Below are 18,611 nucleotides of genomic sequence, written 5' to 3' on the forward strand. Positions count from 1 at the left end.
TGGGAGCTTGTCTTTGCTTGTGAAGCCCTCGCAAAGTTATAAAATCCTGCCGCCTGCCTCGTATCGTCGGAACGTACCTGACGTGAACAAGAACGAACGTACGGACAGCTCACGAGATTACAATTGCCTCTCTTGTCACTCGGGCGTGTGAGCTCGGGCCATTTTGGCGTGACTCCGTTGTTTGGACAGCCCCGTGGAGGTGCGGGCTGCTGAGCATTGTATTTCATCCACACATTTTCCCAGCAAGGTTGCTCTGCCATTTGAAAGGCAAGCAGGGTGGCCCGGGTCTCACATTTCCCCAGCAGGGCTCCACCTCTCTCCCAGGAGCTTCGGGCTTGGAAATGTGTGGGGCCAGCAGCACACTTTGGGCTGCACAGGCCCAGGGAGGGTGGGGTTTGGGGGCCATCACTGCTCTCTGGTAAGGTGGAGACCCAGGGCTGGCTACAACCTGGCTCCAATGAGAAGTGGCTCAGAGGAAGGGCTTGCAGGGGTGGGAGCAGCTGGGGCACGTGTGACCATCCAGTCTGGGCAAGGAGGACGGCGTTGGGTTTCTATCATCTCAGAGTTCCGGGAGATTTTAGAGGAAGCGCTTCCAGAGGCTTCTATGGATCAAGGTTCTCATGTGTTCACGCTCTACATCCTGGTAGGTGACTGCAGGGCACTGTTCACACTCCCCGTTTGCACATTCACAAACACAGGTGAAGGAGCCCATGGGATGTCTGCCTACTGACCTATCAGCATCCTAAGACCCGCCACGTTGGGGCGGCCTTGACACAGCTCTGGGCTATTCGCCAGCCATTTTGAAAGGGACCATCTACTCTTGTCTTCCGTAATTGGGTGAATGATGGTAGCATATTATCTCAAATGAAGCATTAGTGATTTTTACTGGGTTATTTTCAAATGATGAGTCTCACGAACTTGTTCCACAACGTCTGTTGTGTATGTCTCGCATTCACGTGCTCGTTAGTGTTGTGGGCCTTCTGTTCTGAATGCCGACTATGGCGCACGATGCGGGCAGGGCACGGGATTTGGAGTTGGACGTCTTCCCAAGTTTTGTCCTCAGTGAGCCCCTCTGTTCTCCTCAACGGAATGGGGGTGAGGGTTTTTTAGGAGAACCTGAAAAGTGTATGTCATAATCCAGGCACGTGGGGCCCTCCAGCAAGAGTGAGCCTCTGAGTTTCTTGTCATACATGCTTTTGAAACAGGACTGTCCGTAGAAGGCACCTAGCAGGGCGGTAAAGCCAAAGAAAGCATCAAAATGCTTATCCTTAGAGATCCCTTTAGAGAAGAGAGAATACAGTTCCTTAACCTTTGTGCAGAACAGAAAGTCCTTGGATTTGCCCTTCGGGCTTTGTCAAAGGAGGAGTTCGGCCTCCTTGCTGCCGTCCCAAGTCACAGAACCCCCTGTAGCTGTGGTTGTTCCCTCCGCAACACCCCCATAAACAGCTGAATAAAGCATTAGTCTCCAGAAACTCCATCCCGAGGCATGACTTTGCCAGAAGCCATGCATGCATTCACTCATTCATTCGGGCACTGCGCCGGGCCGTGGGAACGTGACGGCCGGCCAGACAGACAGGATGCCTGCACTGGGTGGGAGAGATGGGAAGGAATGAGACGTGAAACAAATAAAATAAACAATGTACTTGGATTCTGTTGGCGGCTGAGAACAAAACCTGGTAGAGGATAATGCGGTGGCTGGACGAGAGAAGGCAAAAAACCGGCTTCAGATGACGAGGCCAAATTAGGCTTTGCTGTACAGAGGACACTGAGGTTGCCAGCTGGAGGGCGTCAAGGTCCCCGCAGATCTGTGTGAGGGGAAAGAGCATTCCAGACGGCGGGAACAGCACCGGTAAAGACCGTGAGGAGGAGACGAGCTAGCTGCTTCTTAGGACCGAAAGAGAGGAACAGCGGGGCTTGGATCGAGAGCCGGGTTGGTTTTGTGGGTTACTGTTCCAGCTGAGCAAATAAACTAGACAGAGGACGTAGTTCCCCTTCCTTGTTCTGGGTGGTGAGTTAGACTTAGAAAAATAAGGGCATGTTCTGGCTCCTTGTTTTATGTTTCATCTCCACACAAGCTTTTTTTTGGGAAAGTTTCCTTTTTTACAATTTTTTAAAATTAAAAAAAAAATTAATGTTTATTTTTCAGAGAGAGAGAGGAAGGGAGAGAGAGAGAGTGAACAGGGGGAGCGGGGAGAGAAGGAGAGGGAGACACAGAATCCGAAGCAGGCTCCAGGCTCCGAGCTGTCAGCCCGGAGCCCGACGCGGGGCTTGAACCCGTGAGCTGCGCGATGGTGACCGAAGCCAAAGTCAGAAGCTTAACTGACCGAGCCACGCCGGCACCCCTGCAATTTTTAAAAAAGTGAGTTTGTTATAAAGAGTCACCACAGATGCTGCCTATTATAAAAAGAGTTTGAATCGGTGAGAATGGGTTAGTCTGAAGGCAAGCTGGCCCAGATCTGAACACCGACTTAGCCACTTGCTAGATGTGTGCTCTTAGTTAAGGTGTGACATCTCTCCGGGCCTCCATTTCTTCTTGAAAACAGACTCAAGACTTAAATACCAAGGTGAAGATTGCGGTGCCTTCAAGGATCTACCGGTTTGGAAGGAGTAAGCACACTGTTCAAGTCCATGTGAAGAGACCACCGTATCGAAGACCCTCCCGGCCAATGTCGGCCGCCCACTGCAATGATCACATTCAGGGAAGAGCGTGTCTAATGAGATTGGGAGGGAAGCACTTGTTCCAAGAAGAGGAAAAGTAAAAGTTAAACAAAACAGAGCCATGGACTGAAAAACCGTCTGAAGTGGACGGAACCTTCCCCGCAAGGATATGGCCTTACTGCCAGGATCAACTTCTCACGTGGGGACCACGATAAGAGTTGTGTCTGTGCCATGACAGGCATTTAATTTCACACCGGATTACCATAGTTTTCCTCTGAGATACGTCACCACCGGCACTGACCCGCTAACTTGTTTCAAAACATAGCTAATGCTTCAACGTGCCTTCTCTCGAGTTTCGTCTTCGCATCGAAATGGCGATGTGATAGAAAGAAGTTCCTAAGCACGTGATGATGCCACAGTTTCAGCGGAAGGTGTGTTGAGCTCTTGGAAGCACCATCAGTCTCAGGAGATGGAGGAAGTAGTTGGAAAGAGGAATATGGTCAGAAGGATCGTGGTTCATGCTTCTGGACCATGTTCTCTGTAGATGGGACACCTACGTGTATCTCATTACGATGCTTGCCTTACGATGGGGGCAAACTTCCCTTATACACATGTGAAACTACGAAACAATTCTCTGAATTACAGCTGTACAGTTCGAACTCTGCTTTTTCTTTCCCTCTGACTGCCCAAGTACGTATGGATCCCAAACACACGGCGGGTTTGGCTTCCAAATACTGGGCATTTAGAAGAAAGGTAAATGGAGGCACACACCCGTCTGTGCGCATAAGAAACACCTAATTCGCTACTCCTCTTACAAAGGGGGAAACAGGTTCCTCCACAAGTCATTCCTCTTCCTCTTCTATTTGATAAACCCTTGGCTCTTTTGTCAGGTCAGACCATCTCTAGCCGACTCGTGACTGAAAAAGCCTTACAAATGGATTTTCAGTCACCGCTCCACGAAGCTGGTTGACAGGGCTCCACGAAATCCTTCTGGAGGGAGGCAGGCTTTTAACTTGATTGATGAAATTATATCTAAATCTAGTAGATTTGGGACTTCAAAGGCATTTTTCCCTACTTAGGGCATCCCGGATGAAGGAAGTATGCTGTTTGTACCGAACTCACAGCCTCAAGTGGTTCGCAAATTGACCCTTTTGTAATAGGTTAAAGGTTTCTTGCTAGATAACGGGGGTTCATTTTGATTAATTATGTCAGGGAATTAATGTATGATTACTAACTTTTAGCAGACCCTGCTCCTTCTGACCCCGGGCTGCTCGTTTGTGTGGCTGGTTGTAATTTTCGACCGATGGGTTAGGAGGGGGTCACTGTGTGGTCAGCATGTTTTAAACAAAGGGAGAAAAAGAGAAACAGAGGCTTCCAAATGGAGTGGACACTGCAGTTCAAGGCCTTGACAGAGGAGAGCTGCTCAGTGTTTTAACAGTAAGCTTTTATATATTTGCTCTTGCTAATAAAAGATGGCTTGCCAGAGTGGAGAGTAACCTCGACTGATTTGGAGAATAATTTAACAGCTAAATGTTAGCCCGTAAATTTCACTCCGTACCAGTTCCAACGGCCCAGGACCTCGCTGAAGATTAAAACTGGCAAAGTGTTGACTTTCGGCTTTTGATAGGTCAAGAGAGTCAGAATGAAGGGACATTGTTAACAGTGAGGTTTTCTGGTAGCCGGTGTGTGGTTGAAACAGTTATTCTCAGACTAAATGCTAGATACGTCAAAGAAACGTAATGGAGAATCAGCCGATGATACCTCACATCAGATTAATTTTATACCGTTTGGTCTCCGTCACTTATGTGATGCAGCTTCTCCTAATTGGAATGATTACATTCTTTGATGTGAACTGAGAACCTCATGGCTCATGTTCACCTCCAAACGATCAGTTCAAAATGGCCAGTGACCTCTGAGATGAGACTAGTTGTTTTTTTTTTTTTCTTTCTTTCTTTTTTTTTTTTCCTGACAGTTTTGTCTCCCTGAAAGTAAGCATATTTACCAGGAGAATCAGGTCCTTGGGATTTTGAGAAAGATGAGAACTCTCCATTCGTCCACTTGGCATTCAACTTTGAGGGTTCTGTCTACAACATGCTATGGATATTGTGTTGTCAATTGTTTTCCAACTGCGATCTTGTGGAAACATAATTATTAGGCTCAGAGGGGGAAAAAAAAGGCAAGCCAAGGGGAAAGAGGAGACCTTTAGAGGAGAAGCAGGGGTGCCCAGGGGGATATTATCAAGACAACGCGGGAAGCGTAATTACAAACAAGGGTTGGGCACCGCATCGGGATGAGGAAGGAGGACCAGGCTCTTTGGTTTTGGAGCAAACGCTGTATATTAAAGGACTTAACAACAGAGATGTAAAGAAAAAAAAAAAAAAAAGATCGGAAAAAAAAAAGAGAAATTGTTACAAATGGAAGGTGTTACTTAGATACTGGATTAAACTTTTGAACATTATCAAACACCCTTTCTGTAAGGTTATTCAGCAATAAATGTTGCTTTAGCGTTCAGATTTAGTTAGCTCTGCTCAGAAGGATATTGGAAAGGCCCTGGAAATGCTTACAATTGCTCATCACCCGTAGTCTTTATGGACAACATAATCACAATTACTGTATTTCAAACAAGGCCCTTTCAAAAATTAGAGGTGTTGATGACTTTAATGGGGACATAGACCATTTGTCTCTTCCATTATTGCAATTACTGTCTGGCTTGGTATCTTCTCCCTGACAGTGGCTAATGCTGTATACTTCAAAGGAAGATATAAACCCCCAATAATGCACGTATGGGCCTGTTCACATCTAGCTATTCATCTCCCCACTCTGTTTCCTCACCTCCCTGACACAGGCACATTTGCACCATTCTGAGCACGGGGCTCTAGTGAGGAAGGGTGAGTACGTACTTGTGTTCCAGGGAAGGAAATAGCAGCACAGGGACAGAGGGAAGAGGCCATAGGAGCAAGGGGTGTAGGGCTGGAGGGATGTAGAAAGGTTACCTCACCCAGTTTGCCCACTGACGCAGAGATGCCCTCATAACATGTAGAGATCTAGGGAAAAAATATTCCTTGGATACACCTTGTAGTATTTTGGGGGGGGGGGCTTTGAAACACAAATCTATTTAAATAACTATCTTTTAATCTCTCACTTTCCCTTTCTTGTTGTTGTACACAGAGTTGGAAATATTGATCACATATATTATATGATATATATCTGTATCTCCAAATGTCTTCACATTCGATATATACATAGGTATAGATATATGTAGATATATGCATCTCATAAATATCCTAAATGTATATATGATATATAAATCTATCTCCTGTGTTTCTAAATCTCCAAATGGTTTTCTTCTTGAGTCCCAGATAACACGACTTTGAACTAAGTTGACTTTGATTGTACTGTAGAAGCTATAATGGTTTTAATCCTATATCAATTTTAAGTAATGAAACTTAGCACGAACTAGTTTATTCACACATGATCAAAAAGGTAGTGCTATCTAAGGTAAGGACTCTGTAAGACCAAGTGTCTGTAAAACTTTGTGCCCATTTTCATTCTGGTTTTCTGGAGAAGATAAGTGTTGAGCCCCAGGTGCAGACCATCAGGAGCCTGCCCACTCATGTCCTTTCTTTTCCCCAGATCAGTCCTGTTACTGCTAGATTTTAACATAATGTTGTTTCCCCGATGGTCTGAGGTCCTCATGCAGGATCCAGGGTTTCACAGTGAAAATCGAAAGTGGAACAGGAAGAAAAAAACATTAGCAAGGAAAGAGAACTAATAATGAGCATAAAAGATTTAAAATGCTTTTTTAGCCAGGTTAACTGATTTCGTCATTGTGAAATTCACAAAAGGGAACAATTTATGTATGTATGTATGTATGTATGTATTTATGTTTATTTATTTTATTTTATTTTTAAAAATTTTTTTTTCAACGTTCTTTATTTATTTTTGGGACAGAGAGAGACAGAGCATGAACGGGGGACGGGCAGAGAGAGAGGGAGACACAGAGTCGGAAACAGGCTCCAGGCTCCGAGCCATCAGCCCAGAGCCTGACGCGGGGCTCGAACTCACGGACTGTGAGATCATGACCTGGCTGAAGTCGGACGCTTAACCGACTGCGCCACCCAGGCGCCCCTATGTTTATTTATTTTTGAGAGAGACAGAGATAGAATGCGAGTGGGTTAGGGGCAGAGAGAAGGAGACAGAATCCAAAGCAGGCTCCAGGCTCTGAGCTGTCAGCACAGAGCCCAACGCAGGGCTCGGACTCACAAGCTGTGAGATCATGACCTGAGCTGAAGTCGGATGCCCAACTGACTGAGCCAGCCAGGCGCCCCTAAAGCGAACAATTTAACGTTGATGTCCGCTTCAACAGCGTGAGCTGGAGTCGATTCATGTTCCCTCCAATGACCAAGCTGATGAATTTATTATTTAAATTTTGGTTAATGTCTCCATCCATTAGCCCTCAAGGTGAGATTTATATTATACAGGTACCCTCGAGTAACCCAAAGAAAAAGGATCCAGTTAGATACGGGAGCTATATAGTGTAACTCATCATCTCAGTCTGCCTGGGTCTGAGGGGGTTCTTGGAAGAGGGGGCTTTCTGTTTTAAAACCGGTTAAGACCCAGGCAAACCAAATCACATCAAGTGACCCTCAACGGATAGGGGAGTGCCTTTTCAGGAGCCAATTCCTTTCCCCGCCCCCCCAAATTTTATTTAAATTCTAGTCGGTTAACATATAGTGTAATATTGGTATATTGGTAGCAGGAGTAGAATTTAACGATTCTTCCCTTACATATAACAAACACCCAGTGTTCATCACAAGTGCCCTCCTTAATACCCACCACCCATTGTGCCCATGCCCCCACCCACCTCCCACTATCAACCCTCAGTTTGTTCTCTATCGATAACAGTCTCTTATCCTTTGTTTCCCCTCTCTTTTTTTTTTCCTTCTCTTATTTTCATGTGTTTTGTTTCTTAACTTCCACAGATGAGTGAAATCATATGGTATTTGTTTTTCTCTGACTTATTTCACTCTGCACAATACATTCTAGCTCCATCCACATCATTGCAAATGGCAAGATTTCATTCTTTTTGACAGCTGAGTAATATTCCATTGTGTGTGTGTGCGTGTGTGTATACACTGTGTGTGTGTGTGTGTGTATACATATATATGTATATATACATACACTGTTGATAATGCTGCTATACACATTGGGGTGCATGTACCCCTTTGAATCTGTATTTGTGTATCCTTTGGGTAAATACCTAGTAGTACAATGATTGGGTCATAGGGTAGTTCTATTTTTACTTTTCCAGGATCTTCCTCTGTTCTCGAGAATGGCTGCACCCGTTTGCATGCCCACCAACAGTGTAGGAGGGTTCCAGCTGGTGCCAATTCCTAATGCTATGGAAGTTGGGTCCTTACGTTGAAAGGCCTGAAATGATTGCCATAGATTAGATATATTCTACCTTCAAAGTAGCTTCCAAATATTAAAGATGATATGGAACCAGGCACATCATAGATAATGTTCATTTACTCTGCTGTCTTATGTCCTATGGTTGGGCAAACAAAAACAAATTACTTACCTATTAGTTGAACTATTTTAATTTTTTAAACCCGAGATGGCTCAATAAACTGTAATAATTCTCACAACCAAAATTAAACGATGTATCCCATGTTATTAACCATTTGCAAACCTATTCTTTAGCTTGGCTTCTCAGATGGTTTTCATCTCTCAGAACAGTCACAAACAAGGCAACCTTTTAAAACGTAAAGTACCATATAGGTCTGCAATGAAATTTAAAAGAGACTTTTCAATATCCAATATTTTGGATCTTTTTTTTTAAGTTCAGAGGTGACTTTCAACAGAACTTCAAAACCAAATGGGAGAACAATGACCATAGAACTGTTCTTTTTCATCATGAGCAAAATCTATCACACATGTTCTTTCAAGTAAAGTTTATTAGAAAGAAACAGCTACTAGAGAACCACATGTTAACTCTGACTTGGCAAGGTCAGGCCAGGGCAATAAACCCTTGAACCTTACAAATATGCAAAGCTGACATAAATAACAAATTAAACCCAGCCAGGTATAACACTTTGGCCAGTTGTATGTGAGGCAGATACCAATTCCCAGGAACAAGAGCCTGTTGATTTGTAAGGAAAACCCGGTCTTACCCTCTTTGTTCGCTGCCCATTAGTTTTGCATCTGGGGGTCACTCTGCTCCTTCCTGCTGAGGTAAAACCTAATAAAAATGATTCTGCTATGTTTTCTGCCAGCATCTCCAGGTTCCAGCTCATGGCTTGTTGGTATGGTACATTGGACTAACAACGTAGCATGTTTTTATGAAGGAACGGAGGGTCTTGGGTGGGATTGACATGGCGCTTCGGAATTTTAAAATCATTTCTACATGATGGCGTCGGGGATGTTCTCCAGGAGGAAAGTGAGCGCTGTGGTAACTGCAGAATCGGCACCGTGGTTGAAGGGATGCTCTTTGATTTAACCCGGTCTAGAAACAGGAATAAGCAGCTGTGAAAAAGAAAACAAAAAACAAAACAAAACAAAAACCAAAAAAACCAAATAACAACAACAAAAAAACCCCAACCATATATTTTGTGTCGAGGAGAAGACATCTTTGCCTATTCTCTACGATAAAGTTTATTAAAGGCATTCAGAAGCTAGGGAACTGGAAGAAGGAAGGAGGAAATCTCAAATATTGTTTATAATTTACAGCAGAAAGTATCAATGGTGTGGCAGTCACTGGTGTGACAGACACATTTTTGTTCATTGAACACATACTTTTTGCTTACTGAGCAACGTAGCCATTTCTGAGATCATTATGATGCCCAACGTTAAGTTATCCTTCCACCGATCTTCTTAAGGCACGTAGGTTTTGACTGAGCTAATCTATAATGTATTTAATTAAGCAAACACAGTCTGTCAAGCTCAATGAGTGGGAATTCAGGGCTTTTAAATTTTCTTTGAGTTTTTTTGTTTGTTTTTGCCATAGGGTGTGACTCTGTACTCCCTACAACCACGGTTGGTGATATACCAGGGCCTGTCAGTGTGAAACAGCCCTCTGTCGACAGAGAAAAATGTTCTTTGGTAGCCATGTTAGAAATGGCCCATGATAGTGATTCTCTTGTGTCTTTGCCAGTAGGAAACCATAGATGGTTGACATGGAACTCTTTCTTGGCAGGGAAACCATTTGACTGTATGTTGGGTTCAGTTTGCGTGTCGATATCCTATCACATTTTTGAATTTTGAAATTTGAGAATTACCCGTGGAACAGGAAGAGGGTTTGTAGGTCACTGATGACATTCTTAAGCTTGAATACCTTTACAATTTCGATTTGACATATTTTAACCAATTTCTAGTTTGTTGAATAGGGGTTGAAAATTTCTTCGCCCTTTTTAAAACGTTTATTCGTTTGTTTTGAGAGAGAGGGAGAAAGAGAGAGAGAGAGAGAGAGAGAGAGCAAGTGGGGGAGAGGCAGAGAGGGAGACAGTCCCAAGCAGGCTCCATGTTCATTGAGGAGCCTGATGTGGGGCTCGATCCCATAAATTGCGAGATCGTGATCTGAGCCCAAATCAAGAGTCGATCGATTGCTCAACCACCTAGGCGCCCCTCGCTTTACCATTTGGAGTGCAAATTTACACAGCACCATGACGACCTAAATGAAATCTCATCCAATACCTGAGGTAAATTCGGAAACAGATTTTTCCTCAAACACCGAGGACTGCAGACCTCATTGTGGAAACTCGGGTGATAGATGGATTGAGAATTTTCTCTGCTGTGCCAACTCAGTTGTAATGAGGTGGTGTACTCACTCTTTTAGCTTTAGGAGAGAGAAAAAGCAAGTGTGGGTTTTTTTGTGTTTTATTTTTTTCTCCGCAATTGGCCCAATTTAAGGACAAGACGTTTGGCAGAGGAGCTTGAGGGGGGTGAACACCATTTTGTAATACTATAACATCGAAATACCAATAATGAGCAAACAGTATGGGGTGAAGCCTGTCGAGAATTTCAGACAAGTGGATGACAACAAATGATATTCCACTGCCATCTTTTCTGGTTCCATATCTCCCTTTTATTTTAAAAAAGCACACACAGACACACACACATATATGTTGATGTACATAAAAGCACCTACGAAGCAGGTCCACTTCTGAAGTAGACAAAAGTGTAAATCTGGTCTCTGCTCCATTTTTTTGAATTTTATACAAGTCACTCCTTGGTAGCACAGAAAAATAACGAATCAATTGTATGAAATTCTGGCCCATCCAGTTCTCCGTACGGCTCATTTTTAATATCTTTTATGCTCTTGATTGAGCCAAGTGAGTTGCATTTTATGATGAGCCGTCTAGTTTACATTCCTCACGAAGACCAAGGTCTCATACTGGCAGACCAAATTCTGCCTCTGTTCTTCTCTGATTGGTTGACACAGTTATTTTAACATCTGCGGGTTTTCAAAAAAATTTTTTTTAATGCATTTCAGTGGTGAGAGTCTAAGCATTCCAGTTTGCTATGAGCCTCTCCCCTTCTCCATTATCTTCTCCCTGGCCCAGGCCACACAACGGATGTTACCACCCCAACCTCAGCCGGTTGAGATTTTCTGACTTGGTGCACACCATCAAGCGGGCCTCCCATCCTCAGGTCTGGTGTGGAGGATTTAATCCACCAATCCAACCTTGACCCAGCTGGGATTCTTGCTTCTGGGAAGACTGGACACCTGACACGTTTTTCCTTTTGTACGTCAAGTTAATCGCAAGTTATTTTGGCACAAATCGAATAACCTTGTTCCGTGTCTCTTTGCTGATTCTGTGGGTGGGAGCTGATTAGAAAGAATGGAGGGAAGCAATTAACAGGGTCTTGCACAGGAAGTTGAATCATACGCGTATTACTACCTTATTTATTTTTGGATTCTTGTGGATCTAAGGCTGTTGGCTATAAATCTCAAGGACTAAAGGATTAAGATGTGTAGGTAATATATATATATATATATATATATATATATATATATTTGTTACTTTTGTCGACTCGTCTTTGGCCCCAGGGCACGTACCCTTGAATTGTATTAAATATTATACACAAATGTTTATTTAAAGTTCTTTCAACTGACAGGTTATTAAATGCCGGATCAAATGACAAGAAAGTTCAACATCGAACTTGTTATTGGGTGAGTAAGTGTGGGATATGTTGATTCCTGTACAAACAAACAGACATGGAAATATCCTCAACTCCATTTAACCTGATGAACAGTGATTCCAATGAAGAAAAAAGGAGGGACGCGATTTTTTTTTTTTTAGCCATCCAAGGGCAATCAGTGTTGGCAGAAGTTCACATGCTTACGAATAAACTGAGACTGTGAAAAAGAATAATTTTTATAACAGATGTTTAGCCACTAATTTAGGGTGGCTGCTTTAGTGTGTAACCCGAGTCACTCACCTCAGACCTCAGGGTAGTCTGAATGAAGTTCAGCGTGGACATTTAGAACAAAATGGCAACGAAAAGATCAATAGCAAATAAGGAACAGAAAGCGATCCTTTCAACTGCTTCTTCCTACAGAGCAGCTAGCAGTGTCCACATTGGGGGTACTGTTCTCTGTTTCTAGTCCAATCATCTGGGGTTTTTAAAAAAATGTTTACACATATTCATTTTTTTAACGTTTATTTATTTTTGAGACAGAGCATGAATGGGGGAGGGGCAGAGAGAGAGGGAGACACAGAATCGGAAGCAGGCTCCAGGCTCTGAGCCATCAGCCCAGAGCCCGACGCGGGGCTGGAACTCACGGACGGCGAGATCGTGACCTTAGCTGAAGTCGGACGCTTAACCGACTGAGCCACCCAGGCGCCCCTACATTTATTCATTTTTGAGAGACAGAGCACAAGCAGGGGAGGGCAGAGAGAGAGGGAGACCCAGAATCCGAATCAGGCTCCAGGCTCCGAGCCGTCAGCTGAGAGCCCGATGCGGGGCTCCAACTCACGAAACGTGAGATCATGACCTGAGCCGAAGTTGGAGGCACAACTGACTGAGCCACCCAGGCGCCCCTGAGTTCTTTCTTTTTTTTTTTCCAAGTCCCTCTTTAGTTCAAAAATGGGTGAGCAGAAGTGACATGAATGCCAAAAAGCAGTCTCCTAGCAGAAGGTCAGTAGAGAAGTGTAATCAGTTTAGAACTTGATGTTGTAACTGACTTGAATGAAAGACTTTTCTTAAGGTGACATTAAGATGAAATATTTAAGATAAACTGGAAGATTTGACTGGAAATTCACAATGGCTCTCTGAAATAGTCTGGCCTGATTTACAGATCCTCAATTTTCAATTTATGAGCTGAGACCTGAGTATACCACCAGAGGATGAGAATACAGTAGTCATATTAGAGGCAGCTCATATATCCTAAAGACAGACTTTGGAAGAATTAGAAAGTATAATAAAGTGTCTGTCCCTTTAAGACAGGACCTGGCTCACCGCCAATTTCCAACCTAAAGCATTAGATATTTTTAAAGCCCTTAAAACTGTCACTTTTTCCCCAGACTTTTTGTCATCTCTAAATGAAAAAACAGTACCAGAGAGATTTGCCCATATTGTTTCAAGTCTCCTCAGGATATTTTTGAAAAGTAAATATTTATTGCTGACAATAATTTTTTGCTAAGGTTAACTGGCACTCCAAGTACAAAGTGGGGCATCTGAAAGATGGAGAAAGAGCTCAGCTCCTCTCAGCCACACATTTTTACGGGAAACTTGCAAATAAGACTATCGGAAGTGCAAATTATTAAAATTTCCTTACCTTTGCCCAAAGGAGACACTAGACGTTATTTGGGGAGGGGTGGGCTAGATGTCTGGTACTCAAAAGAACGTAGGCTTTGGCTAAAGGACATCGGGACATCAAATAAAGAACTGGCACCGCTGATGGCCTTTTCCCCGCCTTGGTTCTTGAGCTTCTTAAAGGGATTTTGACAGTGTGATCACCTTGAATGTTCTTCCTCCCTGAACGTCCCTTCTCCTTTGGCCTCTGTCGGAAAACTTCCAGAATTCGGTGACTTAATGACCGCTCAGTCTGTGCTCTCCCATAAGACATTCAAAGAAGTCTAAGCGCTTCCCCTAGATAGTTTCCCGCCAACGTGCTCTAAGGGACGTTCGGGGTTTCTTTAGATAGGTCAGGAAAAAGCAAAGTTAACCAAGTTTCTCTAGCATAGATTTCCTCAAAAATTTTAATATATACCACAAAGCTCAAATCCTAGGAAACCCATTTAGGTTTTGGGGATCGTTCAACAAGACTGGTAACCAATGGATCATATTTTGTTGTGTGCTGGCTAAAAGTATCAAAAGGATAAAACTGCTAAGGTCCTTTTGGGTTATAGTGTTTCTATTAATTGATTAACTAATTAGATAAATAAACACGGAGTGGAACAATGAAGATTTTTGGAGAAGATCTCACAATGGCCTCTACCACTTTTATATAAATATAAAAGATGATTAGAAGGTCCAAATAGACTCTGAATACCATAAGACTCTACCTGTCATTTATCTATTGATAAATGCGTGCTAAGATCGACATTCACATGCGACGTCCCACACACAGATACACACACAGTCTAGAGTTTGTCAAGATGCGTTAAGATGGGTACTTGACTTCAATAACACAGACCTTACAATTTTAGCGGTTTAGCCAATCTGATATTTTTTTTGCCTCACAACATGGTGCTTCCATAAAATCTAGAGGGCCTGGCTCTGGCTTTCCGCTCCAGATCCTCAGCACAAGGTTATCTTATGGTTGCAAAATGATTTAAGGCAACTACGGCCATTATACCTCCATTTTAGGCAGGAAGAGTGGAAAGGAAGAAATCTTTCAAAGGTACACATCTGTTGGGTTGGATCCTACCACCAAGCCCTACTCAACAACTTATTTTGGTATTTTATGGGCCAGAACTTTGTCTTCTGGATGTCTCTGTTTGTAAGGAAGACTGAGAAATGTACTTTCTTCAACTGGGAACCTGAATATCAGAAACAAATCCAAGGTTCTTTCGGCAAGAAGGGAGAGGCGAATGAACACAAAGTAGACAACTGAGCTGTATTATGTTGCTGTATTATGTTCTTTGCCACGGGCCCTGCAGATAAAGGTCCTTGAATGACCATCCAATTAACAACCTGGTATCTGGAGGAAGGATCCGGAACTGGTGATTTTCAGTAGAGATTGTCAAGGATCACAAAAATATATTTCCAGATTTTCAAACAGCAAAAAAGCTTCAGGGTCAACTGTTGGGAAAGCTATTAGGGGCGGGACAAAAATGTGTGTATTCCCAGATGCTTTCGAATCGGGGTGAAGAAGCAAGAAGACTGTCATGGCTGAAAGTACGTAAGGAGGTTTCTGAAGAGGCAGTGAAATCCCGAAAATAACACAAAATGGCTCAACTTGGAATAGGTTTCCATTTTATTTATTGTCATATTAAATTAATACTCTGAAATCCTTAGGAGCTTTATAGTCTATAAAGGTTGTCAATACTTGGGGAAATAGCTCAATAAATAATTTTATTTACAAAAGCACTCTTGGCTTTTAAAAGATCTCTAGAAGAATCCTCAACAGTCATTGTCAACAAGACCCCCTGCATGAGGGCTCGGAAAGGTATAGCGCCATCTAGTGGTAATTATCTTGATCTGTAGACACAACATCCTTGGGATTTGGAAATAGGGTCAGGTGACAGAATCCATATTAATAGCAACAAAGGTTAGAGTTGCCATGATCCCAAGCTATCTTGGTTTTCTATTTCTTTTTTCCTTCCCCTGATTCTTTTTCTTCCTTATGCTCCCAAATTATGGCTTTTCTTAAAAAGCATAATCCTTTGCTCTTCTTTTTTTTTTTCTCAATGACTATCTTTCTCTCACACTTGGCTTCTGCACAGATATGCCATCTAGGAAATACAGGAGTTGGAAAGTCACTTTCTAGGGCTACTTACAAACATTAAAATGCCATGATTCTTATTATTCTGATTTCATACTTTATATATCTGGACCTGCTATTACCGAATTCTGATCATAAATTTCCAAATTCCCAGTACACACATCTGCTTGAAGGTTCTGCTGTTATACACATCAGTTCTAAGGACAAGCCTAACACAAAGACTAATAAAAAGTCTCCTTTATTTCTGTTAGTGATGTTCCTTTCTTTCTACCCACTTAAAATTAGTCTTTAGGGGCCCTTGGCTGGCTCAGTGGGCAGAGCATGCAACTCTTGATCTCGCGGTCATGAGTTCAAGCCCCATATTAGGCATGGAGCCTACTTGGAAAAATAGTATTTAAAGTCTCATGATTTTTCTTTTGTATTTTCTCTTAATGATAACCGGAAAGAGCATGGGTGTTGCGACCAGCCTGATGAATAGTTGAGTACTGGTTTTGCCAATGAATGATTTGGGGAAAGATAAACTCTGTTGGTTGGAATAAGAGATCATATAACAAGGTGAAAATGGAAAAAAAAAAGATTACTTAGTATCTCATAAACAAAACAAAACAAAAATCCATAAGAACACAGAGGACAGGTTATTCCCTCCTGGAAATTAGCTTTGCAATTTCAGTTTAGAAGCTTGGCAAAGATAAAGGAATGGCAGAAAGAGAAATGATGATAGGTGGATGACGGTACTATCATGAATGAAGTTCCAGGGGGCTTAAGACAAAATAGTTGGGAGAAAATAAGGAGCCTCTAAGGCTAAATTGGAAGAAAATTACCTCGAAATACAGTTGGAAATTTGAAGTTGTCTTAGATTGAAAGGAGCCTTGAACCCCAGATGTTTGCATCTTGATTTAAAGTCAAGGATTCTGGGCCACAGAATAACTATACATGTAATGTATTACGACCCATGCATGATGACTGGGTAAAAAATCCATTGTAAGTAAAAAAAAAAAAATTAAAAGAGAAATTGAAAACAAGAACAAGAGATAATGGATGCAAAAGCAATCGAGAGGAACAGAACAATGGGAAGTGAATAAAGGATGGGAATAGGAAAAGGAATTGGACAGGACTCTAAAAATCAAGGAGACTTGAACTACATCAAGTTAGTTTAGACTGGAAGTCACTAACTTAACTAATACGTATCTATTTTCTGCCCTGAGAAAGGTAATAACTCTAATTGGCTGTCTAATGTGTGGACTGCAGTGATGCGTTGGTAAAGTTCAATAAACCCTTCTGGAATAAATGAGTGGGCCATTCAGGCCATGATCAAATCCAATCAGTCTGAGCTCAGCAATGTGCTGAATACACATCCTCGCACATCCAAAAGGTAGTTAACATGACACTTTAAAAACAAAGTACTGAAGAGTGAGTTAGCAAAATCAAATGAGTATACCCACTGAGAAATGGTCCGCAAGCAGAACACAGGAATAAAGGCAGAAAGATTTTATCAGGTTATGCAAATCATCAAAATTGGGAAAATTTGGAAGAAGTCAGCTTGCTTCTACGAGGCTAAGGGAGACTTTGCTGCTCTAAGAATGTCCGGTGCCATCTGCTTGGGTAATCTTTAAAAAATTTCCATGGAACCTTAGCACTTCATGATTCCATCTTGCTTCGCTTTTCGAATCAGGAAAGATCGGAGCTGTACCAAGGTCAGCATCTTGCACAATGTGATTGCTCAGTAAATCCTGAAAACCAAATTGGATAAGAACTCAAAGGGAGCTTGGAGATCAGCCTGTCCCCCCTTCTCTATTCCTGTTATTCTGAAGGTGAAGAAGCCAAAACTGAGGAAACCGTGAGACTCACTGATGTAGTGGGTGTGAAAGTCTGTCCACCAGATGATGCTCTCCCTGAAGACACGCGTTGGCTATTTGTCTTACACTTGAATAACTTAGGACATTTATCAAATTTGCTTATTTTCCCTAAAACGTCTTCGGTGAAGTTACAGCCCGCATGATTATAGGAACCTTGAGTACAGGAACCATGGCTGCCAAAGGCTGGCTTTCGAGAAGATCTTGTTGAATGAATGCATGTTCTTTTTACTTTATACATGGCAAGACTCCAGTGACACAATGCTAAGAATTATTCATAAAGTAGCCCGTGGAATCTTTGCTGTTTGAAAACTCTCTGCCCACACATTACAACCTCTTCTAAATGGCAAATGGCTTTTGCCATCGGTTAGTCTATTTTCCTAAATACCCGGTTACTCAGATGATTAAGTGAATTAGATTTACTGATTATATGTACATTCCCCAAGCCATGCTCTTTTTTTGGTTATTAGACTGAGCGCATTCCCGCACCTTTGGAATTTAAAATTGTTTATCATTTTCCTTCTGGTACCATAAATTCCATTTTTAATCACTCAGAGATGAATCATATTACTGTCGTTACTCTGCAGTGTTTTAAGAATTTCAGAGGCATTCCGGTTCTTGCCCTGACATGGAAGGTAGGTGAGCTTTCTCCTTGCCAGGCAGAGCAGGGATTAGATATGGTTGCTCCCGCTTCCACCTTCAAGGAACGTCCTTCCATGCTCAGTGAATGAGCCTCTTCCCGAAGATGAGGAGATAACGCATCTTGGGACCACATGAGCTCATCCACGTTCGTGGTTTATCTGAAAATCGGATCCCAATCGTCACATATTCTATCTAGCTGCTCATACATTTGGGTGAAGTTCGAACACCAACGGTGCCACGGGGCGAATGAGTTTCAAAACAGGAGAGGAAAGGAGAGTTCCATTTTTAAGTGCAGGCTAACCATCGCTTTGCCTTTGGTGGTATGTTTTTCTTCCAGCAGCTCGGAGAATGTTGTTGGCAGAAGCCTCTTCAGTGTGTTTGTTTCTTCCACGGTCATCTGTGCTCAGCAGGCCCTTGTAAGCGCGAACAGAACCCGGACGTAGCCCGTGCCCTGGCTGAAGCAAAAATGTAAAAGGTGTGAAAAACATGAATCTACAGATTGAGTAGATTAGCCTTTCAACATTCATTCTAGAAAAGAGCAGCTTTATCCTGGTTATGAGCCAGTT

The sequence above is a fragment of the Panthera uncia genome, assembly GCF_023721935.1.
Source record: "Panthera uncia isolate 11264 chromosome B3 unlocalized genomic scaffold, Puncia_PCG_1.0 HiC_scaffold_1, whole genome shotgun sequence".
In the NCBI taxonomy this organism is placed as follows: domain Eukaryota; kingdom Metazoa; phylum Chordata; class Mammalia; order Carnivora; family Felidae; genus Panthera; species Panthera uncia.